Source organism: Sus scrofa, chromosome X (genome assembly GCF_054392235.1).
Source record: "Sus scrofa isolate SSC_HxYL_T2T_F1_AM1 chromosome X, Sscrofa_HxYL_maternal_Yorkshire_Landrace_v2.0, whole genome shotgun sequence".
Lineage (NCBI taxonomy): Eukaryota > Metazoa > Chordata > Mammalia > Artiodactyla > Suidae > Sus > Sus scrofa.
In genome coordinates this window covers 14,205,189-14,232,532 of record NC_139401.1, presented here as the reverse complement: position 1 = coordinate 14,232,532, position 27,344 = coordinate 14,205,189, and the positions used below count along the sequence as shown (strand labels likewise).

At 41.8% G+C, this 27,344-nt stretch overlaps 1 protein-coding gene and 1 long non-coding RNA gene across 3 annotated transcripts in view; both read left to right on the top strand.

Annotated features, from left to right (window-relative positions):
- Nucleotides 1–27,344, top strand: part of GPM6B (glycoprotein M6B) — a 152,877-nt gene that overhangs the window by 5,035 nt on the left and 120,498 nt on the right. The gene's annotated exons all lie outside the window — the stretch shown is intronic.
- Nucleotides 21,582–26,856, top strand: LOC146394480 (uncharacterized). Its single transcript, XR_014835718.1, has 3 exons — nucleotides 21,582–21,992; nucleotides 24,546–24,629; nucleotides 26,726–26,856. It is a non-coding gene; the product is annotated as an uncharacterized LOC146394480 (long non-coding RNA).

The following is a 27,344-nucleotide window of genomic DNA, read 5'->3' as shown; positions in this document are numbered from 1 at the left end:
TACCACATACGTCCCTGACACATTTTGTTTAACTTTAAACATGAATTGGCCGGTGTTTTGTTGTCAAGTCAAGGTCTTAGCTTTGAGTGAGAGCCCTGATGGAAATTTCTTGAAGTCTTTCTTGTGTATAAATCACAGCCAAAGTTGGCTTTTGATTTCCACTTTGATCCTTGCAGAGAACTTAGAGGTAGACAGACCCAATCTGTGGACAGAGAACCCCTTTTGATCACCAACCCCATTCCCCTGAAACCTTTAAAACTCTCCTGTCCATACTTTTTGTGGCAACTGTTTTTCCAAGTGAGTCATCTCTTGAGGCTTTTCAAAGCTAATCACCTTGATTTTCAAAGAAAGAAAAACTCATTTCTTGTGGCACTGATTATTACCTAGTTAAATTTCATAATCACATGAACAACCGTAACTGGCATAAACAGGTTTGGGAACAAATCTAAAAGACTTTTCTGAGGTACCCAATTCACCTGATGGGAGAAGTCATAGATGTCCTGGAGAATAGCCTAGAAATCAAGTTCTGTGGACAGTGGTCAGTATGGTTTACAAAAAGAATAGAGAATATGGGGTAATCGGGGGGTCCATTAGGTAAATATGGGTAAGAGAGCTCCTATGGTATCTTTAAGCCAAGTGTCATCCATTTAATAATTTTAACATGATTTTTTGTGTTACTATTTGCTGGCTTGTTAGTGGGATTTTTTTTTTTTTTTTTTTTTTTTTTAGGGCCATACCCATGAGATAGGGAAGTTCCCAGGCTAGGGGTCAAATGGGAGCTGCAGCTGCCAGCCTACACCACAGCCACAACAACACCAGATCCCTAACCCACTGACTAAGGCCAGGGATGGAACACGCATCCTCATGGATCCTAGTCTGGTTCATTAACTGCTGAGCCAGGACAGGAGCTCCCTACTGTTTTTAATATATCTTCTGTTCAAATGTCACATTGGTCAAGAACAAAGGTTGTTTTACTGAAGTAAAAATAATCGATGGAGGTATTCCACAAATATTTGTTGGAAGCATCAGGGTTTTATCACATAAAAGTGCATTTTACTAAGGTGTGTCTGCATTATAAATGTATAGATTTCAAGGTGTATAGAATTTATTTTTGCAGGATTATGATAAACTAGACTAAATTAAAGAGGGCAAATTACATTAATTATTCTTCAATAACATGAACGCTTTGAACAGATTTTCACGGAATAAGTTTCAGAGCTTGAAGTCACTTCACCAGTAAATTGATGGCCATAGGCATACATAGACACAAAAACAATTTAAAGAACCATCTGAATGTTATTACTTTTTTTTTTTGCCATTGGCTTTTTTCTTCAGATGTTGTAAAATATTTTCCTCTCTCGTGATAAGTACTTCGTTCTTGTCAGATTTTTGGAGTGCAAAAAAGCTTGGTGTGAAACACCAAGCATCCCTCACCTCTACCCACCCACTGCATTATTATCCTCATTATTGCTCTGAGGATTAAAAGGTAACAACGGTCCTGAGTTTTCATTCTCACCTTGTATAACTGGGTAAAATGAATACCTAGCCCAGTGCCATGCAACTAGCACACACCAGTCCGTAAGTGTTTGAGTTCAAACTGTCCCATGCCCATCACCATGAAGACTCTTGAGAATGCAAGACAGCTGCTCGCTCAGCAAGCGTTCAGAGTCCTGCTCAGATGAGCCAGACAGTCTGCTAAGTTTTGAAACAAAAATAAACAAGACCCAGTCCTGTCCTGAGAGTGTCACAGTCAGTACGGAGATGCAGATAAACTATTATAATAGAAGTAAGTGCAAAGTCATGTTGGATGATTTCCTCTGAGGGGGAAGAAAAGGGGTGAGGTGGTATTTCTGAGGGATTTTCTAGGGAGGCAGTTACTCTTGAGCTGACTCTTGAGGATGAGCATGTTGACAGGGGTCTGTTGGGAAGAAGATACCCCAGACCCTGGGTACAGATGTGCAAGAGCAGGAGTCATGGCACCAGCTGCTGCATGACCATGTTGAGGAGTCAGGCATGGCCTAAATGTTGGGGAATAAGGAGAGCTGAGGCTGGAAGACGGGCCAGGCCAGATGGTGAAGAGCCAGGTAAGAACTTGATGGTTATCCTGTTGGTCACAGAGAATAACAAAGGAATTTTAAGCAGGGAAGTAACAGCTAGAGAGAAGTGACAGTGGACCCAAGGAGAAAAAAGAAACCCAGACTTTGTAGCCTGTGTGAAGCTTTCGGTGGAGACTTGTATTTTGAGGTGTGTTGAGAAGGGTGGAAAGGATTAGGGTACACACGAACAAGAGGTAGGAGTGAGCAAAGGGTACTACTGGGATCTGAAAGTGGCACAGAAAGCCACATGGAGAGTGACAGATCTTAATTGATTACAATGGACAATCATAGATGAACCGTGCAAGAATATTTTTAATTTTGGTCTCTTGCTTCCTTTTCAAAAGATAAAAGTGGACAAAGAAGGAAGCGTGAGCCTTTTGAGGATGAAAACAGTCTCTTTCGCGTGACTCCAGATGGTGTAGGCATTGAAATGGAACCCAGTTCATGTCTATTTATACATAGACAAGTATCATTATTTCATCCTTAAATATTTGAAAGAATTCAGTGAAGCTAGCTGTGTCTGGAGTTTTCTTTGTGGAGATGTTTTAAATTATGAATTGTATTTAACAGATAGTACTATTCAGATTTCTTATTTCTCTTTGCTCCAGCCTTAATAAGCTGTGTTCTTGTGTTTCAGGAACTTAGTCATCTAAGTTATTAACTTTATTGACATAAAGTTCATAATACTTTTGTATTATGTATTATGAACATAATTCTGTTGTCTGTAGGGTCTGTAGTGATGTTCCCTTGTTCATTCCTAGTGATGTAGTTAATTCGTATTTGTTTTTCTTGATGAATCTTCATCATTTGTTTTAAAATGTATTGTAGTATATTGATACTTACATCTAACTACATCTGAGAGATGAGCTGATTACTTCAGTAAGAAGGACTACATTTGCTAGTTAGAAAATAGGATTTTAATGTCTAGAAGTAAAAATTGCTTATTTGGCTAGAAAGAAAATCCACCAGAGGAAAAATAAACTTGATTTTTTTGAATTTTACTTGCAGTGGTTCTATAATTCTGGTATTTGGTTTGATAAGATCTATTGTAAATGATCTTGCATTAGAGTCATTGCGTAGCATCTGCTTGTGTATTTGTTTTCTGTGGGATGTTAAATTGTACTTTGTTCTTCTGAGGAATTGGAGACAGGTAGTGAAATGAGAGAAGTCTCTTTTCCTTCCTTTTCAAGTGTACTTTTAGATCAGGGTTTATCTCAACCTCAGCACTTTCGACATTTTGAGCTGGATGATTGTCTGTTGTGAGGGACTGTCCTATGCATTATGGGTTATTGAATAGCATCCCTCACCTCTACCCACCCACTGCATGCCAGTAACACTCCCCTCGTTGTGACAACCAAAAATGTCTCCAGACGTTGCCAAATAACAACTATTGGGGGCCAAAATCACCCCATATTGAGAAGTACTGCTTTCAAGCAAGAGTGACAAAACCTTTTGTATTTCATGATAGTATAAAATCTGAGTAGTGGCATCACTGATGACTTAGTTGAGCACACCTGCAGAATAGAAAAATCTCTGGTTAAAAGATGGTTAAAAGATGTTATCTTGGAGTTCCCATCATGGTGCAGCAGAAATGAATCTGACTAGGAACCATGAGGTTGTGGGTTTGATCCCTGGCCTCGCTTAGTGGGTTAAGGACCCGGCGTTGCTGTGAGCTGTGGTGTAGGTTGCAGACATGGCTCGGATCCTGTGGTGTTGTGGTGTAGGCTGGTAGCTACGGCTCCAATTCGACCCCTAGTCTGGGAACCTCCATATGCCATGGGTGCAGCCCTAAAAAGCAAAAAAAAAAAAAAAAAAAAAAAAAAAAGTTACCCTTCCAAAAGGGATACTTGTTCTCCTGCCTAAAGGAAGGGTTTTGTTTGTTTTTAAATCTTTTTTTCAACATCATCAGAGAATTGGGAGATATAATGGGGAGCCTTATAGGCCACCCAGTTCATTCTTTGGAGTCAAATGGTACATAGACGCTGTCAACAATGAGAGCAAACACCCCTTGGCACAGAGAGCGTCTGGCTTTCCTTGGTAACTTGTTCTGATATTCAGGGTGCTTTGTCTCGGAAAGAGCTGAATCTCTATGAAGTTTTTTTTGCTTACTGAAATTGTTTTCCTCCCCTTTAGTTGTCTTCATTAAGTAGAAAGTCATCCTTAATGACCTTGATGGCCTTTCCAAATTTAGAATTCATCGCCTTAGCTATAATCAAATCTACCCAGATTAAGCCTTGAAGGCAATCTCCTGTATATCCTGTTCCATCCTCAGGGTCTGTAGTAATGACTTCGTTGCACTTGGCCTTGTGTGTTTGAGAAAGGCAGGAGCTGTCAGCCAAGGGACCAACTTCCCCCTTCTTGGTCACAGAGATCCTTTTTGAACAGCCATCCATTTCCTGCCCCCTCCTCATCTTTAACACCTCCCTCCAGATTCGGACCTTAAACTGGTGTTTTCTGAGAAGTCTGAGCATATTTGCTAAGTGGTTCCAGTGTCAAAAGAGCAGGAACCTCAGAAAGCGAAGGTCAGAAGGAGCCAGCAAAGTCTGCCATTTTGTGTGCATATCAATTCGCTCTGTTAGGTTTAGGACTGTGTTGTCACCCGACTCTAAAAAGAGCATTTAAATGGGGGGGGGGTAGTTTAAACTGGCAGCTTAAATTCAGGCATATGTTCCCTCACACAATGAGCAAAGAATGACGATATAATTAGCGAAGAAACTCAAACCCTTAGGATGGCTTTACTCGACTCAGCCCCATTTTGATATTTTTCCTTTAAGTTTTTTTTCCTGTGGCAGAGCCTGACAGTATCTGTGGTTAAGTAAAGCAGAAATCAGCGCATTAAAGAAGATGAGTTTTCATTCCATGAATTACTGTCATCTTGCAAAGCCACTGTCCTGGATTACCAAAAACTGTTTGGAGCTCTATTATATAATGATATTTTGCCACAGATATTTTTAGATGTTTTGTAAGAGGTGCAAATGTTATCAAATCACTTTCAGATTTGGTATTGAAGCATAAGATGCCCATGAAAAGTGGGCAGATAGTAAGCTTTATACATTTTTACAAACGTAACCAGTACACAGATGAAGAAGTGGAATGTTACCAGCCTCTCACAAATCCCCTGCAAGCTCCCTTGCAGGCAGCCTGGACCAAAGGTAATCATTCCTAATTTCTGCCAGCATAGTTCTGCCAGTTTGTGTACTTTATATAAATGGAATCATACAGGGGGAATTCTTAGGTCTGGCAGCTTTTGATCAACATTAATACCATTACTTGAAAACTCGGTGATGTTTTCTGTATGAATGAGAAAATGAGTATGGTGCCAAGCCTTTATTAAATGCCCTTATGTGTAGAGCTGTGCTAGGGAGTGCCTTTGCCCCTGGGCCCTCTGTCTTAAGTAGAAAACGTTCACACAGCAGGCGTGAGAGGGACTTTGAAAATAATTGATGGGAGAGGAGATGGGTAAGGGAAAAGCCTTCATCCAGGTGAAGGGGTGGTAAAGATAAGGTCTTGCCAATATCCTCTTTGGAAATGGAACCTTTTTTTTTTTTTTTCTTTTTTGGCTGCTCCATGGCATATGGAATTCCCAGGCCGGGGATCAGATCCAAAGTGCAGTTGGAACCTACACTGCCACAGCGGCAGCGCCAGATCCTTTAACCAACTCTGCCAGGCCAGGGATTGAGCCTGTGTCCTGGTGCTGCAGAGATCCCAGAGGGAACTCCATCCTCCTCTTTGGAAATGGAAAGTGCATCGCGAGGGCTTGTGAATAAAGAGGGAGTCGTGGATGTTGTGTATCTGTCGAGGAGACCCTCCGTTCTCATGTTCTCTGGCTTCAAGCTATAAGGATGTAATAACAGATGTTAAGACCTCTTCTCAGGTAGTTTCCTGAAGAAGATAGTTACAACAGTTGTCTGAATTAGTGAGCTCTTGGCAAAGGGGGTGTGGGAAAAGGATCAAAGGCCTGGGGTGTTTTTGGATTATCATCCAGAAAACTTTTAGAAATGGATACAAAAGTGTTTTGCCCAAATTAACTTTGCTCCTTTCATTGTTTGGACTCAGACATTAATACTCTGCCTTCATTCCCTCAATGAGGAATTTTGTCATCTTATCAACTGAAGCAATGATGCAGTTGTTAACTGAACCAGACTTGAAGCCGCTTGTCCACACGCAGTAAAGCCAGTCTACTGACACTGGATTGGATTCTGGTAAAGGCAAGTGCAGTATTTGTTGCAAGACGCCATCCAAGGAGCTGGAGACAGCTAGTGCTCAAAAAGCCCAAACTCCCTGATGGGTTTCAGCAACGCATTTTTAAAGGCCAAGCGAGGGAGGGCCGTCCCAGGGTATGTGATCTGTTGGTGCACCATCTCTGATTGGCTGATGGTGAGGTCCCACGGTGGGGTCACAGGGGTTAACGTCATCAAGGCTTCTGTGCCAGTAGGTCTGGGGGGAGTGCTCAAGGTCATCAAGTAGTTAAGTCTTCTGTTTGGTGGGGGTTTTAGCATCTGTAAAACAACTCAGGAAATGTGTCTCAGCTTTGGAGAGGAGCTAAATCACAGGATGTAGGGGAGGGGTCCGTTAAATTGTATGTCACCATGTCACCACTGTTTCTCAGGTGGTGGTGTCAATTTATACTCCCACCAGGAGTGTCTGAGCATTCTAGTTTCTCAGAATCTTCTCCAGCATTTGGTATTGTCACAGCTTTTCATTTGTCAAAATTCTGCTAGGTACAAAGTGGTATTTCATTGTTTTTTATGGTGCATTTCCCTGCAGAGGTTGAAACGTTTTGGCAGGTTATTGGCCATTTGGGTTTTCTCTTTCCTTTATATCCTGGCTTGTGTTTTTCTATTGATTTGTAGCAATGCTTTATACATGCTGGATACTCACCCTTAGTTAAATGTGTCATCAATATCATCTTCCTCTCAACACCTCTCTGAGGTGTTTTTACTTAAACCAACCCTAGATATAATAGAGAAAGTATAACTTTGTTGAACACATCTTTCATTGTACTGAATATTTTTTATTATGATAAAGCCCTAATTATCCATCTTTTCCTTTATATTTTATGATTGCTGCTTTTTATTTTTGCTTTGTTTTAAAATTGTTCCTATCTCCAAGGTCACGAAGATATTCTGTACTCTTTAAAAGTTTTTTTTTTAACTGTGCTTTTTATTTTTCAGTCTTTACCGCATTGGGATTTTTGTTTCTTGGTATAGTATGAGGTAGAACTCTCTTTATAGCTTGCATTTCCTATGCAGATACCACCACATACTTAATAGAGCATCCTTTCCCTACCAATGTTTATATATTATAATCTCTCTCATGTATTACATTTCTCTCTTGAACCTGTGTGTACGTCTCTGGACCACATTCTGTTCTTGTGGTCTGTTTTGCCATCTATGTGCGAAGACTGCACTGTCCTAATTAGTCTGGATTTGATGTAAGCCCAGATACCTCCTAGGAGAAGTTTTCTCTTCTTGTTCTTCTTTAACAGTGTCTGAGATGTTCTTCATTTTTTTTGCTTTTGGAATCAGCCTTTGATGTTCCACACACATCCCTGTTAGGGTTTTGAGTGGGATTACACTGAATTTATTGAATAATTTTCATGACAGCCAGTGTGTTCACAGTATTGAATCTTCCATTTTTATACATGGTGTGTCTTTTCACACAATTAGATCTTCACACAATCTATCTCATCGTTTCTGTGACTTTTCTAAAGAGAAAAAGTGAATCAGTCGGGGTCAAAACTAATACCATGGGATGTCATGGTTTTCCTTCCACAGACCTGTGACAAATTGCAGCTGAATGTACAGACAGGTCCAGATGAATACCAGTCTGGTCAGAAGAAGGAAAATGAGGTGTTTTTACTTAAACCAACCCTAGATATAATAGAGAAAGTAGAACCCTCAATACGTTAAAGCATGAATTTTGGAGTTCCCACTGTGGCACAGTGGTTTAAGAATCTGACTGCGTTAGCTTGGGTCCTTGTAAAAGCATGGATTTGATCCCCCTGGCCCGATACAGTGGGTTAAAAGATCCATTGTACACACACACACACACACACACATACACATACACATACACACATACACACACACACACGAGTTCCCGTCATGGCTCAGAGGAAACGAATCTGACTCGTATCCATGAGGATGCAGATTTGATTCCCTGGCCACGCTCAGTGGATTAAGGATCCGGTGCTACCTTGAGCTGTGGTGTAGGCCAAAGACACAGCTCAGTCCCGAGTTGCTGTGGCTGTTGTGTAGGCTGGCAGCTGCAGCTCCTAGTCAACCCCTGTCTGGGGAACTTTCATATGCTGTGGGTGCAACCATAAAAAAGAAGAAGAAAATAACCCCGAAACTGAATTTCTTCTAAAAGAAAAATGGCCCTGTTTTCCCCAATACAAAGTCCAAGTTTACATTCAAGTTGGATACTCTGAGTTGGAAGAGAAAACAAGCCAATTTTCCACTCATATATTAGAGCAATGCAGCTAACGAAACCCTGGAGTGATTTAAACCCACCACTTTTGTGGGAATATTACTTCCACGTTTGGTGATGTCATTCCTGAAAATGAACTTTGCTTGGTCGATTCAAGAGTACCTGGTTTTCCAAAGTAGTTTAATGGAACACTTTTCCTGGAGTATTTTGACATAGCTGCTCAGCCTGCTGAGAGGCAGCCACTGTGGGGCTGGAGTGTGAGCTTGATTTGTTCTGGAAAGTGGTTTATTCAGCTGTCAAAGGAGATTACATGTGTGGCTGTTACCCATCACTTCACAGAAATACTCTGGGTCCTCCACAAGGCCTCAAATTTTATTTATTTATTTGGCGGCAACGGAAATCACAAATGTACATTCTCCTAAAACAGATGTTGGGAAATGCAGTTTTTAATAGGGTGCTGTTACTCCCTTACTGTTGCTGATGGTGGCTGGCACAAAACTGGACTGCTGGACAGTTTCCACACATGACTGCTGTCCCAGGACACCGTCCCCCACCTTCCCCCCTGCCCCGCCCCCCAACATACATGCTTACTCTCATACATTTAGATTTGAGTAATCCAGAAAGGCCCCAGTTGTAAGAATCTGTACATAAAATTCACTTCTTTTTGTTACATGTGTTTTTCTTGAAGGGATCCCTCATTGTAGAAGCTCTGAAACTTAAAATTGAAGTCCAATAGAAAACAACTTAACGGTTACCAAAGGGGAAAGGGTTCTGTGGGGAAGGGACAAATTAGGAGTTTGGGGTTAGCGGGGATGCATCCTACTATACATAAAAGAAACAACAAGGACATACAGTATAGCACAGGGAACTCTAGTCCATATCCTGTGATAAACCATAATGGAAAAGACTACGGAAAAGTATACCTATATGTATAATTGAATCGCTTTACTGGACACCAGAAACCAACACGACATTTTAAATCAACGACATATACTTAAATACAATTTTTTTAAAGTAAAAAAAATTGAAATATAAATTTGGACATGAAAGTTAAATCTTTAACTTTTTATCATCTTATTTTAGCTCTTGTGGATTTGAGCAAAAATTGATAGCGTTTCTTTGTGATGGAATTGCAGTTTCCTCAGCCTAACATGAGACACCATTAAAAAGCAAAAGAAGACTTATGACCAAAGTAAAAGTGTTTTGGGAGGGTTGTTAATTGGAAACCTCTGCTTGGTTGGGGACTTGAAGGTGTGTAACTTGGTGCCTGCGCAGGGTCTTTGTTCACCGGCTCAGAGGCAATATTTGCAAAGTCACTTGCCCCTTCTTTGAAGGACTGGTAAGAAATGGAGGCCTCACAGTATTTAGAAGCAACCATGAGTTATTTTTTGTTGGAATAAGAGTTTGTCAGACCAATGATTTTCTGCAAGAGTTGTTTGTTTTTGTTTTTTGGTTTTTTTTGGCCCCCCACCCCCCGCCAATGGGATGGTTGCTAATGTCTCAAGACATTTTTGGTTGCTACAACTGGGGTTGGGGGAGGGGAATACTACAGGTAAGTAGTGGGTAGAGGCCAGGGATGCTGCTAAAATCCTATGATACCCAGAGCCCACCCCATGTCAAGAGTCCCCATGTCAAGAGTGCCAAGGTTGGGAAATACTGACTTGGACTGAACTTGTGAAGTCAGGAAAGGCAGTCTTTGCACATCTTTAAGACCCATAGCCCATAGGCAAGTTGGAGAATTGGGCTGAAATAGAGCAAGAAATTCTAGACACCAAATAAAAGGGCCCAAGTTTGAGAGGAGTTGCCGAATTCAAAAGGTGCCTTTCTCAAATGAACTTGTCTGTGAAACAGAAACAGACTCAAAGACATAAAGAATAGACTTGAAGTTGCCAAGGGGGGAGCAGGGAGGGATTGGGATGGACTGGGAGACTGGGGGTTAGTAGATGCAAACAATTGCATTTAGAACGGATGAGCAATGGGGGTCCTACTGTATACCACAAGGAACTCTATCCAATCTCTTGGAATAGACCATGATGGAAGATAATATAAGAAAGGGAATGTATTTATATGTATGACTGGGTCACTTTGCTGTTCAGCAGAAACTGGCACAACATGGTAAATCAACTATATATATTTAAAAGGGTGCCTTTCTGAAGGGGAGCCTTCAGACATCCCCTCTCTGATGGGGACAAACCTAGTCCTAGATGTCACATGTGAATTAGCTGGTGCCTGTCTAGACCTACTTGTTGAATCTAGTCGAGATCCACTGAACTCTTAGCATGAACAGGGCATTCTTTATGATAAAGAAGAATGAAACAATGGCTGATAGCATGTATGAGCTGAAACTGAATCATAATCAGCTTCAGAAAATTGTTTTTACCTGAAAGGTTGTTTATGATTTCAGCCTCTTTCTAACAAACTCTTAAATATTTCTGTAACAAAAGAAGATGGCAGAGACCATTGTAGCGAACCAATTATTTTTTCATTCACCATTAAATTTCCAGCAATAGATTTAACCTTTTTATTTTCTTCTAAGAGCTGCTGCTGAGTAGTACAGTGGCTGAGTTAAATGGCAGAGTTTCCTGATTTTCCCAACCTGGTGAAGATACTGAGACACATGAAATGGATCAAATTTGACCATTTGGGGGCCATATCCAATATGGCATTTTCGTATGGTTCCATCTAAGACAGCTTAGCTGCTCAAGAAGCTAAAAAGAAGGCAGTGGCCTAAATAAATATTCCCTCCCAAGGGCCGTATCCAGCCTGGTATTGCAGTGAGACCAAAGAAGTGTTTCTTCATTTTTTTTTTTTTTTCCTGAAACTTTGCAGGAGTGGCTGAAACCTCGTTCTCATTAGTCTTCTATGGACTCTGGCTTTAGGTGTGTCAGCCCCAAACGTGGACTTTCCCTCACAAGTATTTAAAAAGCAAAGTATGCTGTCCATCAGCAACTCTTGGTGAAGCAGAGACTCGCCCCCCAGGTTATCTACCCCATAAATGTGGGTCTGTGTGCTGCATTGTTTTTGCCGTGATACACCTGCTGGTAATGGTTGACTAGGAAATGGAGACCGGTCTCTAGTTATGTTTGCTCTGGTTCTTTTTCAGTTATACTTAACGAATGCTTCTTGGTAGGTTAATAGTGGCACTGAAAATTAACCCTAGCTGCTGTTTGTCAGGACGTTTTTCCCTTCCTATTTTTAGGTGAAATTGATAAAGATGTGGTTATTTCCAGGTAAGTGTCAAGTTTTTATGTCCACACAGTTGAATTATTCCTAAATATATGTATCTTTATCTTACTCTGAATCCATGCACCTTACTCTTAAAACTTTGTGAGAAAAATCCAATGTAATTGCACATACTGAGGCTTCTACATAGGTTGTTTGAAAGTCTTAATCTTCTGTAATTTTTCAAAATGAACATTACTGGAAGTTAATATAAAATTGCTCTTTGAGGATGAAATTAAGAATGAGGGGAGTTCCTGTCGTGTCTCAGGGGATTAAGAATCTGACTAGTATGCATGAGGATGAGGGTTCAATCCCTGGCCTCGCTCAGTGAGTTAAGGATCCAGTGTTGCTGTGAGCCGTGGTGTAGGTTATCAGACATGTCTCGGATCCCACTTTGGTATGGCTGTGTTGTAGGCTGGCAGCTACAGCTCTGATTTGACCTGTAGCCTGGGAACTTTCATATGCCTCAGGTATGGCCATTAAAAAAAATGGGGAAACTCATGTCTTAGTTTCCTAGCATTAAGAACTTAACCTGATAAGATACAGCAAGTAATCAAAACCCTGTTTATTATAGTACTTGTCCTTATATTTGAAAGCAGGTGTTTGCTCATGAAAATATTATCTACTCAAAATCCTAGAGCCACATCTTGCTTGGCCCATTAAGAAACTCTCTCCTTCTTCCCTCCCACCCCCACCTCCAATCCATTCCCCTCATCCTTTGTGCCATGTGCCATCCTGGTGTACTGTTATTTGAAATCTCTGTCATAAGAGATTTGGCTTCTCTTGACCCTTCCCAGAAGTGGAAGAGAATTTAGATGGCTTCTCCAAATAAGTAAATCAAGGGAGTTGAGAAGTTCGGGAAGTAAGTGACCATGGAGCAAAGATTTGCCCCCCTGTAGCTCATCTGCCCAAGGTCACTGGGAGTTGGTGGTGCTTCCATGCCCCTGAGGAAATGTCTCTATACTGTTACAGAGAAGGTGTACCATTTTGCCATTATCGTGATTGGCTGCCACACTGCCTGGGAAGAAAGTAGACTGGTCCTGCTGAGCCCAAGCTCTAAACATCCATGGTAGTTCTTTGCTGTGATGTGGCTGCTTTTGTTGGTCTCATCAAAGGCATTGTGTGACACAGAGCTCCTTTGACCAGCCAGCTTCCCAGTTTGCATCACACACATTCACTGCCCAAGTGCAGTTGTCAGTGCAAGAACTATGGTGGTGAAGAAGAGAGTGCTTGGCTTTGAGGAAGAGCCAGTAGGCTGGTAGGGGAGATGGACCTGTGAGCGGAGAATTGATGATAAAATGAAAACAACCAAAATGTGCTCAAAACACCTTTTTTTTTTTTTTTTTCTGGTGGTAGAATGGTGCCATTGCCGCTCTGTGTATCCACCACATATATTACCATATAGGGGACATTTTTCTTTCACAAAGTAGCTGGCTATTTTCACGACAGTATGTACAGGTTTCAGATTCCATTATATCTGGATGTTGGCGCTTTTGCAAGTGGACATCCTGCTGAAACATATGCAGTTGGGGACAATCAGACCTTTGCAAAAGGGCATGTTCTAAATATAGCAAATCATCATTGATAGCTTAATGCAATTAGGGGGAAAATGGGGATGGTTGGTCATAAAACTGATCAAAATTTCAAGTGACGTCACCAGATAAGCCATTGGTGATGTCAGTAATTGCAATAACATAATGAAACATCATCATTGCGTGATGCTTCTTTCTTTAGCAGCTTGGCGACACTGTCTCAGGAACCTGAACTTAATTAAGGTGTTGCTGGAATGCCTGACGCATTCTAATCTCTTACATAGTTTAGTCTTAAATGGAATGCTTCATTGAATTTCTATAATTTTATTACCTACGAAAGCTTATCTTGAGGGTTGGGGAGATAGAGTATATGTTATCGTTGCCATGGTGACTTTGTACTTAAAATGGCAGGCTGTGCTTACTTAGTTTAAAAATATCCACGGTTTGATTGCTGTAAAAATCTCTCCAAGTAATTTGCTCACGTCCAGTGAGTCACTCCTCATTTAACTGGCATTTTCAGCAAATGACTTGATCACCGCAGTTTGGAGAATTGCCAGAGGTTATTACTGTAAAGTACTAAAGATACTTAAAATTTCCCCCATTACAAATTTTGAAGATTTAAAAATTGCTTCTATGTGTCCTTGCTGTGTTTGCTTGAGTGAAAACAACCTTAACGGATCATGTGGAGAGAATCGAAGGACTTGGGGATAAATTGTAGTTGAACGTGATACAGGGTGTCTTTAGCCACCGCTACTGAGGCCATGTGCCTGCTTTTCGCTGAAGTCTCTATGACATCACATTTGAATATTTCAGTTGATTTCTGTCTCTGCTCTGTGGACACAGAGATCCCCTGATAGCCAATCTGCCTTATTTTATTTATTTTTTGAAGATGGAACCTCCTCAAAATGTGCACGCATGCGCACGGGCGCGCACACACGCGAATTGATAAACGAATACGTGTTCAACTAACTTAAGCAGTGCAGAAAGCATCATTATTTTGCATTATATAGCCTGCAGTGGGTGCTCAGGAGCTTTGTGGCGTGGGCTTTGTGGCAGCTGTTGACCCCTCAGAGTCTTTCTACTCGACTGTTTTGCAAATGACCAAGGCTTCCAGAACAGTTCAAATCCTGGGTAAGAGGGGAGTAACAATGGATGTAGATGCCTCCCATTTTTTAAAAAATCCATCCCAAAGCCTTGGGGGCAGTGTGGGAAAGAGTACTGCTTCAATTGTGAGTCTTTCTTTCTTCCATGTTTGCCTGTATGGAAATCTTTCATTGTATTTCTGTATTAGCATCTTTGTTTTTTTTTTTTTTTTGGCCATGCCCATGGCCATGTGAAAGTTCTTGGGCCAGGTATTGAACCCAAGCCGCTGCAGTGAGGATGCCAGCTCCTGAGCCCTCTGCACCACAGGGAAACTCCAACATCTTTTTCCTTTCATCCTTTCTTTCTTTCTTTTTTTCTTTTTTCTTTTTTTTTTATGGCTCAAATAAACACCACTGGTCACTGAGAAAATAAAATTACAGTTGAAAGCCTTATGACTTTGGGCTATAGCAGCTGAAAACCCTGCTGGGCCTTTTCAGAGCCCCTTGGGGAATGATTAAGTGGCAGATGCACTTAATTGTTAGTTGTATTACACATGCAGGAGATGAAACTTTGACTAGGTTTTGGACAGAAGACACTTTGTTTTTATGAATCTACTGAGTTTTCAAAGAAAGCACAGTATAGGTGTATATCAGTCAAGAAATGGAGGGGGTTCCCGTGCGGTGCAGCAGATTAAGGATCCAGTGTTGCTGCAACTGTGGCTCGGGTTTAATCCCTGGCCCCAGAACTTCCACATGCTACAAAAAAGAAAAGAAATACACAGATGCATAATAATACATACTCATTATGTATAAAATCAATATGTATGTTATATATAACATACATGTTTGGAGACAGACATGCGTGTATGTATATGCTGTGTAACATACATATCTATTATATACACATGTGTATACACTGAGATGTGTATATATGATACATATATAAAACATTTACTGAGTCCTCACCGTATATGGGCAGTGTTCTAAGTGCTCTATACCTGCAAGAACCAGTGTGACTCTAACCATTTCACAGATAGAACCACTCAGGTCACAGAGCTAGGAAGTGGCAAGGCCAGCATTTGAACCCAAGCACTCTGGCTCCATCTCTGTGTTCCTCATCTCCTTTTTTTGTCTTTTTGGGGCCACACCCACGGCATATGGAGGTTCCCAGGCTAGGTGTTGAATTGGAGCTACAGCTGCCAGCCTGCGCCACAGCCACGGCTGTGATCCGAGCCAGATCCGAGCCGCATCTTCGACCTACACCACAGCTCACAGCAACACTGGATCCTTAACCCACTGAGCAAGGCCACAGATGGAGCCCGCAACCTCATGGTTCCCAGTCGGATTTGTTTCCACTGCACCACGACGGGATCTCCTTCTGCTCACTTTTTAATCAGGTTGTTAGTTTTTTTAAATGTTGGGTTGTATGAACTGTTGATATATTTTGGACATTAACCCCTCATCAGTCATATCATTTACAGATATTTTCTCCCATTCAGTAGATTATTCTTTGCTGTGCAAAAGCTTTTAAGTTTAATTAGTTCCCATTTGTTTGTTTTTGCTTTTATTTCCCTTGTTTCAGGAGACCGATTGGAAAAAAAAAAAAAAACTATGATTTATGCTTAAGAGTGTTCTGCCTGTGTTTTCCTCTAGGAGTTTTATGGTTTCCAGTGTTATGTTTAGGTCTTTAATTCATTTTGATTTTTTTTTTTTGTATATGATGTTAGAAAATGGTCCGATTTCATTAGTTTACATGCAGCTATCCAGTCTTCCCAGCACCATTTACTGAAGAGTCTGTTTTTTCTCCGTTGTATAGCCTTGCCTCCTTTGTCATAGGTTAATTGACCATAAGTGTGTGGGTTTACTTTTGGGCTGTCTATTAATTTTTTTTTTTTTTTGTCTTTTTGTTGTTGTTGTTGTTGCTATTTCTTGGGCCGCTCCCGCGGCATATGGAGGTTCCCAGGCTAGGGGTCGAATCGGAGCTGTAGTCTCCGGCCTACGCCAGAGCCACAGCAACGCGGGATCCGAGCCGCGTCTGCAGCCTACACCACAGCTCACGGCAACGCCGGATCCTTAACCCACTGAGCAAGGGCATGGACCGAACCCGCAACCTCTTGGTTCCTAGTCGGATTCGTTAACCACTGCGCCACGACGGGAACTCCTAATTATTTTTTTAATAGAACAAAACACACAGATAATTTCATTACTTTGTTTTCATGTTAGTTAGCTGGGATATAACTTACCTGTAATGGACCCTCCCCAAACGTTAGTATTTCAGCATACTAGAAGTTTCCATTCCCTCTGATGTAAAAGTGCCAGATGGTATGGTGGCTCTCCTCTGATAAAAAAAGTCAAGAGACCTAGGCTTAGGCTGTCTTTCTGTCATACTTATAACTTGGTTTCCATTTTATGGTTCAAGAGAGCTGCTGTTGTTCCTGCCATCACCTTCACATTCCTGCTAAGATGAAAAAGAGAAAGTTAGGCAAGCCCTTCTCTTAAAAGCAATTCTTGGGAAATTGCACGTGTTACTCCTCACATCCCCTCGGTCAGAAATTGGTCATATGATCACACCTAAGTGCAATTGATTCTGGGAAATGTAATCCTCTGCTGGGCAGCTAGCCAAAAATATTATTACTGTAGAAAAGGAGGGCATAGATACTAGGAAAAAAAGGAAGCAGTGTCTGCTACACTTAGATTTTAAAAATAAGTAAAATTATGAAAACATCAAATGTAAACCTTCAGATTTTTAAAAATCTCAACTGTTGGAATAATTTGATTTTTTTTCTTTCAGAATAATGAAATTCTTGGAATCCATGTTCCATATTAACATTACAGATGTAAACCTTTAAAAAGTCGAGGTAGCTTTTTATCACTAAATCCATGATGGGGAAAGGAAGAGTTTTTCAAGTAGCTGATAGTGTTAACACATTTTGAATACAAATTCCCTTGCTTTGGAAAATGTTCCAAATTGGAGATTGTAAACAAGATGGAGCAGGAAGATACTGAAGCATTTATTAACATTTGAACAGTCTTTTAGAGGCCTGGCTCACCCCTTCTTTGGATTCACATTTTGGCTAGTGTAAATGGAGGAGGGGTCCTTTTTACTAACTGGAAGTTCCATTCTATTTGGAGGCCGAGCCCTACTTACTGTAAGATCTGGTGTAGTGGTCTAAAAAAAACCTGAAGGTCTGGGATGTGTTGTGTTCTCTAAAAAGCCTGAAAACTTTTTATTGTCAATATTTAATGCTTTTCACCTGAATAAAAAGTAACATATATATGTATATATAAATATAGGTATATCTCCGTCCCTGTTCCTGTCCACAGGGGACTGGCTCCAGGACCCCTCCCATAGTTAGAAAAAGCAGTGGATACTCAAGTCCCTTATATAAAATGGCTAGTGTTTGCATGTACCAAACACATTCTCCCCCCCCCCAATTTTTTTTTCTTTTTTTTCCCCCCCAATATTGAAGTTCTCGGGCCAGGCATTGAACCCATGCCACAGCAGCAACCCGAGCCACTGCGGTGACAGTGTGGGATTGTTAACCTGCTGAGCCACCAGGGAACACCCCCATGTGCTGTTTTAAGTCATCTCTAGATAGAAAGGAAGTACTATGTAAATAGCAGCCTGCAGGCAGAAAATTCAAGTTTTCCTTTTTGAAACTTTCCCGACTCTCTTTTTCTGAATATTTTCAGTCTCATTTGAGCTGAATCCTTAGATGTAGAACCTACGGATGTGGAGGGCCGGCCCTCGTCTGTTTTCCTCACACTGATATAAAATGGATTTAGTGATTTCACCCCCCCCCCAATCCCATATGGGGTTTTTTTCAGGCCAAGATGTGGGAACAACATAAAGTGGAAATTTAAAGTTTTCCTCTTAAAGGAGCCATATGGGGACTCATTTTGAAATAGCCCAAAGTGGATCGAGTGTAGAAAGTGATCCTTATCTCATTGCATGCATGACATGCAGTGACCGTTTCTTAGAGTGACCCAACTTTCCACAAAGAAAACAAATTCTTGCTAAATTTCCTAAGCTAAATAAGTACTCCACCTATTTCTTTGATTGGGTAACTCCACATTTCTTCCCCTTTCCCCACCATTTCGATGATCATTTTAAATTTTTCTTCCACATTGGAGATGATCCTGACCTTCTTGCAGTTGTGTCTGTCAAAAAGATGGTAACAAAAGCATCTCGGTCCCTAGTCTCTTATTGTTTGAGGCCCGAACTTCATATAAACATCAAAGTAGGTTTCTGCACTTGGCTCTTAGATGCAAATAGAGCATCCTTTGTAAAACCTGCTTTAAACAGTGACTGCCATTAAATCTTTTATTGGCTCTTCATTATTTTGCTCTCTGAACCGGAGAGAGTTTTTTCAGCAGGGGAACATAGAGCAATAGAGAAATTGCAGAAAAATTGTCCTCTTTTCTCTAATGGAAAGCAGTGCTTTCCAGAATTCACCTTTAGAGGTAGGAAAGCTGGTATTGGGGATTTTATGCTCGGATTTGCTGTAAATGAAGCCTGTGATGATTTGGTAAGATTTTTTCACTTTTGCCTTGGCCTCAGTTTTCTCAGCTATGCAGAGAACAGAGTGAGCAGATGCAGGAAATAATGAAAGTCTTCCGTGGTTGGCGTCCAGGGAAGGAATTGGCATGGTAATGTCTTAAGTGCCAGTTGGAGGCCGTATTTCAGGCAGGCTGGGCAATCAGCTCCTAGTCGGTGGATTTCAGGTTTGCCTTATCGTGAAACCGTTTTCAGCTTTTTGGAAACAAATTACATCCTCAACATGCAAGGACATGTGCAGTGGCTTTTCTTTGGGAAACATTTTTGCTTGACTTGACTCTATTCTATGGGTCACATATTCCAGTTTATAGGTGAGCCTGCCATGGTAGGTTTTGCTAGGGACATACCCAGTGAGATCATAGAGATAGACCTGGAATAACCCCCTTTGTGGTCTTCTGTTTCAGTAGAGCTTGAGATACACTGTAAGCTGTTAAATGAACATGGCAACAGAGTCTGGAAGTGTATTTGGTTTGGAAAGTAATTGTAAGAGGTGAAGATGCTGGACCTCTCATGGCCTGTTGAGCAGTATTTTCAATACGAGGATCACTAGCTATTTCAGTTTCAATTGGTTGAAAGTAAATGCAGTTCTTCAGACATAGCCACATTTTATTTATTTTGAATTTTTTTTTTCTTTTTTGGCCGCCCCATGGTATATGGAGTTCCCAGGGATGAGATAGCACTATGCCAGGCCGGAGCTTGAACCTGCATCCCAGTGCTCCAGAGACACTGCCAGTCCCATTGCACCACAGTGAGAGCGCCGTGTCAGTCACGTTTTAAATGCTCAGTGGTCACATGTGGCTGGAGGCCGCCATATTGGGCAACACAGATGTAGTGTATTTCCATCACCATTGACAGTAGGCACTGCTAATCTACAGTTTGGCACCCAGGAAAGAACTCATTCTGGTATAGCAAGGAGGAGGCTTGGAATGGAAGTCAAGAGATGAGTCTGTTCTAATGTGAGACCTTCAAAGCCCAGTGACATTTCTCTGAAGCATTCTAGCCCTCAGTGGCTGTGTCAGTATCGCAACCAGTACTTCTGCGTGCTTTGATAGGTTTTAGTGCTAACATGAGGATCAGATGTAACATCGTCGTTTTCTGGTGTAGAGAGTGGCCTTTGGAGACTGCTGGATTGAAATACCAGTTACCTAGAAGTAGATTTCTCTGGGTCTTGATTTTTTAATCTGAAAAACAGGGACATGGAGGTAGCAACTTTGTATCATTAGATGGTAAATGGTTTCATATACATATATGAAACATATACCTGGCCCATGGAAAATACTCAGTGTTTAAGCTGGTATTATTGCTATCATTATTACTATTATTATTTATTTCAGCTATTGAAAAGTATGAAGTTGCTATCAAAAGGTTGTGTTACAAATGATATTTTCAGTTGGCTGGTGCTTTCTTTTTCTTTTTTTTTTTTTTTAGCTATTTCTTGGGCCGCTTCCACAGCATATGGAGGTTCCCAGGCTAGGGGTCGAATCGGAGCTGCAGCCACCGTCCTACGCCAGAGCCACAGCAACGCGGGATCCGAGCCGCGTCTGCAACCTACACCACAGCTCACGGCAACGCCGGATCCTTAACCCACTGAGCAAGGGCATGGACCGAACCCACGACCTCATGGTTCCTAGTCGGATTCGTTAACCACTGCGCCACGACGGGAATTCCGGCTGGTGCTTTCTGTGTTTTTTAAACCTCTTTGCACTGTGGAGTATAAATACACCACATGATAGCTTCTTAACGCTTATGTTGTCATGCATAAATTAAGCCACTTTGGAGAATAAATTATTTAGGACTTTAGAATGGCATGCTCAAGATTTGTTCTTTGATATTTCGGCTGTATCACTGGTTCTTCGCAAAAGAAATTAATGAGCTTGATGTCCGCGCTGAGCACTGCTCGAGCCACACCTCCTTCAGTGCTGTCTCTCTCCACTTCCTTACATCGTGGAGTAAAGTAATTCACAAGGGCCGGTATTCAGTCTGGAAAGGTGTCCCCACACTGCACGGGTGCCTTATCCTTGGTCAGTAGGCGATTTGACCGAAAGAGGAGGGTAATGCCGAGACCTAGAGCTCAGAGTCCAAATTGTACTTGACACCATAATCCCTGGCCTCCTTGTGGATGAAGGGGGATGTGCGCTAGCCCGGTGGTTCTCAGCCTAGTGACACCGATCCCATGTGGCATTTGTCCCATCACCTTCGTCTCTTCTTACCTGTGACAGTTCCTCGGTTTTTGCTTGTCTGTCCTGACCTCTACTCTGTTGAAGATATTCATTGGGTAGTGTGTCTCTCCACCTGGGTCTGTCTGTTGTCTCATGATGAGGTTAAGGTTATGCATTTGGGGCAAGAATGCCACAGGGCATCTGACATTGTGCCCATGGCAGTGTAGCCTATCAGAGCACACATGAGGTTGATGCATCTCATTGCTAGTGACGTTACCCCTGACCATTTGGTTAAGGATGCATCTGTGGATTTTGATGTATTTTTGTGAGATCAAAATGGATGCCACTCGTGGGCCATGTTTCAGTGGAATTATGGTCAAGCATTAAATGGGTTCGAACTGCTGTGCTTTGGGCATTGATGTGAAGTTTGAGACTTTTCTCCTTTTAATCTCATTTGTACTCTCAGTGATGCCTTTTTTTTTTTTTTTTACCATTTTCAGAGTTCTGCCATGAGGGTCAGTTGATAAAGCAGATAATCAAGCTGTTACAAGTGTGTGTAAAGTAAATATGAGTGAATATGCTACAAATCAAGACTTGGGAGTGTCTCCTCTAGAAAGGAAGTACACAAAGGTTAATAGGTGTTCTTTGAACTAAGTTTTTCTGCTAACTTTCAAAATCAAGGTAAAGCCATTTTGGAGGTGAGATAAACCTGAGTTTGAAGCTGTCTTTTAGCGGTTGAGTCATTGTCAATGTCAGACAAACTTATATCCGGATCCTGGGATTGCCCCTCACCCGCAAGCAATTTAGCTTCTCCAAGCTGCAGTCTCCACTGGCGTCAAACCTCCTCTGGCTTGTCTCGAAGAGGAAATGAGAAGATGGAAGGGGTGTGCCAGGAACCAGGTCTGGACATGGTAAGTGCCCAATAAATGCCAGCTGCTATCTGCGATCATATTCCAGGCAGGCCCTTGTGGCCTCTTAAGAGTTGACAGAGCACGAAAGGATCAACAGTTAGCTTTATGGCCTAATTAATCTGCAATTGGGTTGTAGAACTCTAGCAGGAGACAGAGAAGCAGAAAAAGCACACAGACTCTATTGTATATGTCTCCCCTCAAATTTAAGTGCGTTCAGATCCTTCTCAGGTTAGTGATCTTGGCTTTTTATGCCCATCCTTCCAGAGTCTTTCTGGGAAGGGCTATAAAACACGAAAGAGCATCCTCCCCCATAACTACCACATAACTTGCTAACAAAAGAACGATATCCTGAGATTGGCTTATTAAAATTGTTCTTTTGAATCAGTTTGGGGGGTAATCTGATCATCGAAGGGAGTCTGTGAACTTGGGTGATGAATTGCTTTGTCAACAGCTACTCTGTTGTTGGAAGTACTAGATGTTTCTAACGGACTTAATCCTAAAATGTGAAGGTCATGAGGCTGATTTAAAAAAAAAATACTAGAACTGCTCTATTTCTAAGAAGGTAAGGTCAAGTTAGGTGTGAGTTTGGAAAAGAGCAGAATTACATGACTGGTGTGCAGTAGAGCCAACTGAGTTTAAATTTTCATCTCATTGTAAATTGTTATTTCAGACTGAAAAGCTCTTCATAGCTTAGCTCTATGAGAAATGGTTTATTTTTATTATGTATCAAATCTTCCGAACATGGTGGCCAATAGAATCAGATTAATCTCTCGCCTCCCCCCCACCCCGCCTCCCCAATAGGGACATGGTGTCCTAGAAACAGCCAGACCTATACTAGGTTCCATTTTAGTCCTGAGCCTCCAAAATGGGTCTTTAGAATTAAATTTGGCTATTAGCCCAGATTTACTCAAAATTTTAACAAGCACTGCTTTGTATCTCAGCATCCCCCCCCACCCCGGCCCCCAACTTCGTAACTGGTTAGGGGAGGGGATGTGGGAGGAGGCACATGAACAAAAAACAAAAGCAGCTGCTGGAGAGAAACCCCAGTGAAAGAGGGTGAAGAAAAACAATTTTGCCACAGCAGCTGCTCCGATTATCAAAAGAGGAAGCCCTTGCTTTACAATCACATTTGATCGCTCTAAAGTTGCAAAGGTTTCTAGCTCTTCTTTATTTGGTTAGAAGCAGAATGAAGTTTGTCTAGGAAGCTGGTAGATGGAGGCATAAGTGAAACTGATAGGAGACCAGGGACTCTTGAATCAACACAGCCGTTGATTTTAAAATTCTGAACCGTTGTTTAATACTCAGCTTGAGAATGAATTCCGGAGGTTTGTTTTGTTTTGTCCTATCCCATTGTTTCAGGCCACATCTTCTCACATCTGAGATCCCATAGAGGTTTGGAAGCTTGTAACAGCAGAATAACAAGTACACGTGGTCTGAAGCCGGGCAGATTGGGAGGGCAGGCAGCCTGGGAGAACTCTGCTCCATTTCGAGGGATGCTCCTGTTACTGCAAGATGCATATATGGCCGGGCTGAAATTCAGCCTTACGCGGGTTAGCGTGAAAGCGGCAGAATGGCTAGCTGGATCAGAAAATTCTTTCTTGGAGCTGCTCATTTCCATGTTGTGCATAGATAGGTTATGCATGTGCAACGTGTTCATTGCATTTCTTCATACTGTAAGAGAGTTCTGCATTTTACCAGGGAGCCCAGTCCCAAAGGCAGTTTTTATTGTAGTATTGGGAAGTATTCCATGTCAGCGCCTTAGTCTAAGAGAGAAGGCAAAGAACTAGAACAAACTGTGGAATAGAGGCACATCTGAGAGTCCGAGGCCTTGAGGATGGATGTAGCCTCTGATGCTTGCCTGGCCAAGCCCTGATGTCCCAGGGGTTTAGAGAAGCCCCAGCTCACTGATTCTAATTCAGGATTCAGCAACTCTTTTCTGTACAGAGCCAGGCGGTCACTATCTGTCACAGCTACCCAGCTGTGCTTTGTAGGCCAAAACAGCACTAGCTGGTCCGCAGTTGAATGGGTGTGGCCATGTGCCAATAAAGCTGTATGTATGATCCAGCTGCAGGTCCGATTTGGCCTTGCTGACCCCTGGTCTAGAGCCGGGGCTTCTAAAGGGGTCCACACACCTTCAAGGGGCCTGTGGGAAGAGAACTCAGGAGGAAATGGGATACGAAAAAAATACACCCCTGTTTTTACTCACCTCCAATAGAAACTTAGCATTTGCTTTCACATGAATGTGGGCCACGCTTCAGTAGACCCATGACTTTGCTGCGTGAATAGAAATCACAGATACATGGGCACATCCTGTTTTGTCTCTGCTTAATTGCGCTGCACAGGTATTGCGGTTTTTACAAATGGAAGGTTTGTGGCCACCCAGTATCAAGCAGGTCTATTGGCGCCATTTTTCCAACAGCATTTTTTATAATTAAGGTCTATGCATTTCTGGTGGCATAATGCTATTGGATACTTAATAGATTGGTATGGTGTAAATGTAACTTTGATATGTACTAGGAAACCGAAAAAAATGTGTGTGTTGCTTTATTGCAGCGTTTGCTTTGTTGCTGTGGTCTGGAGTGGAACCTGCAGTATCTCTGAGGTCTACCTGTATCCATATCTCTATAGTTGTTGCAGGTATCTCCAAATGTTGTTAACACTTGTCACGTCTTTGAAGTTGTACATGATACCCTAAGCAGCATTAATAAAGAAAGAACATACGTACTATACATGCATGTATAATTACGTATTACATGATGACATAGAAAGCTTTGACCTTGACATTCCCGTCTGGTCGGACACACCGGTTAACAGCCAATGGAGTGCCCTCACTTGATCATACTTTCATGTTTATTTCTTTTAATCGAAGTGTAGTTAATTTACATTGTGTTATTTCAGGTGTACAACAGAGTAACTCGGTTGTACATATACATCTAGTTCAGATTCTTTGCCATTATAAGTTATTACAAGATATTGAGTATATTTCACTGTGCTCTGTAGTACGTCCATGTTGTTTATCTATTTTTATATATAGTAGTGTGTATGTGTTAATCCTAGATTCCTAATTTGTCTCTCCACCACCCATCCCCTTTGGTGACCATAAGTCTGTTGTCTATGTCTGTGATTCTGTTTCTGCTTTTGTAAATAAGTTCATTTGTATCATATTTTATTTATTCATTTGTGCCATATTTTAGATTCCACATATAAGTGATATCATATGGTGTTTGTCCTTCTCTGTCTGGCTTACTTCTCAGTGTGACATTCTCTAGGTCCATCCATGCTCCTCCTCCCATCTTGATGGAGCCCCATCCTTAATACCTTCTCAATGGGATTGGCTCACATGGGCCCCCTGCAGTTCATCCTGTGTCACTGCAGCTCATGTGCTCAGAGGGCACTGTTCCCTGTCCTTGGGATTGTCAAGTCTGTTGGGATTTTAAAAAGACAGGCTTCTCTGTGATTGGATTGGCATTTGGTTGTGAGTATGCATCATGAGCCCTGACTATGGTGGGAGACAGAAGCCTGACTTTATTCTGGTTTTCTTAGTGATTTTCTGCTGGCCTTTGGGCAGCTCGTTTAGTGGGAGCTGTTGAGGCCGAGGAGAAGGCATTCTGGACAAGGGTCAGAGGCCTGAGTGTTAGCACTGTGACTTCCTCTGTCTATCTCATGATCTTGGGAAAGCCAGTTAGCCTCTGTGTGCTTAAGTAAGCTTGTTGAAAATGGGGTAATACCCTCCCCGAGGAGTAGATGAGACAGTGTTGGGCAATCACTTTACGGGCAGGCCATTTTCATTAGCACAGTGGCGGAAGCATGCTGTCTCTAGCTCAGAGTGGCTGAGATGATTGAGTGAGATAATCAACATAAATGCTGAAATAAATCCAATCTACTTTAATGGAATCACCTTTAATAACAAATTAAGTGAGAGGAAACATTCCTGTATCTAGGCCTGGTGTATTTCCCACTTGTTTTTGAAGGCACCCATTGGCAGATAGGAATGAAGACCTTAGTAAAGAGGATCCTATTTGTGTTTTTGCTGTAAAGGATGTGCATTAAAGGAGACTGTACTTCACTGACAGTGGACTGAGTCTGGAAACCACACACTTGGACTCCTGTTACACAATCACCTAATTTTCTGCAACCACTAAGAGCCTGACCATCATATAGGAATTCTGAACTCAGCCCAACAAATGATGAGGCTTGATGGTAGTAGTTTATATTTCTAGCGTAACCTTCTTTTGCCACCTTCGCAATTAGAATTCGGCAATTCTTTTTTGAATATAGAACTTTAAATCGGAGGTTCGTTAATTTGTAGTGAGAAATAAAATCCGCAGGCCGATTTTGGCCTTCAGAGTATCTTTTTCTTGGTAGGGAAATCTCCATGGAGTCTAAGTTTCAGGACCAGGTTGAGCAGAGAGCAGCAGGAAAGAAAATTCACCAAGTTCCTGGCCCCATTCTTGGGGGACTGTGTCCGTCTTCAGGTTCAAGTGCACATTGTCTGCCAAAGTGTATTTGAACATGGAGTCCCCACAACAAGCATGCAAAAATCTTGGGGTTTGGCACCATGACCTTGTCTGGCTGGCTGGACTTAGGGAACAAGGGCTCTTCGTTTCTGGCAGGTCTAGTGGAGGAGTGAAACCACATGACCCTGAAGTTCCTTCAAATGCAATGACAGGAAGAATGGGTTGAGCAAGAGTAATTTTTGTAGACTCAGGAGACTGAATCTTCTTCTTTTTCAGTCGAGGAAGTGGCACATTCCAGACTGCAAGACAAGAAACCAAGGAGACGAAAGCTAATAAAAACCTGAGGGAGGAAATGAAATTGTCTCTCAGTTGGTAGAGGTGGCTGCCTTCCCCCACGTCCTTCTTGGGTCTGTAAACTGCCTTTGTGTTTCACATGTTTATTTTCTATTTTCTCTGCATCTTTATAGTCACCTTAATGACCATTTTCTGCCAAGGCAGTAAAGTAAAGCATGTTTCTGATAGGGCACTGCTTAACTCATAGAAGGATAAAGGTTAGACTTCCTTCAGGGTCATGAGTCAGTCTGTGGCCAGACTGACCTTCAGCTGATGTTTTCCAAGCACTGGCCCAGGTCATCTTGTGATAGGTTATCTCACCTTATCCTCGGAGCCATCCTGTGTTCAGAGATTTAGGAACGGGGCTCAGCAAGGTAAAGGGATGTTGCGAGTCATACAGGAGTTTGCATATAAACCACTCTGTGTAAGTCTGGAACCCTCTCCATAGCTGCCTCCCATGTTCAGCACAGTGTGTTACATGTGTGAATTCTTGAACTCTGGAAACTTGGGAATGGTGTGAAATGCTATTAGTTTGAGGCATTGTCTTATGGGAAAATGGGTT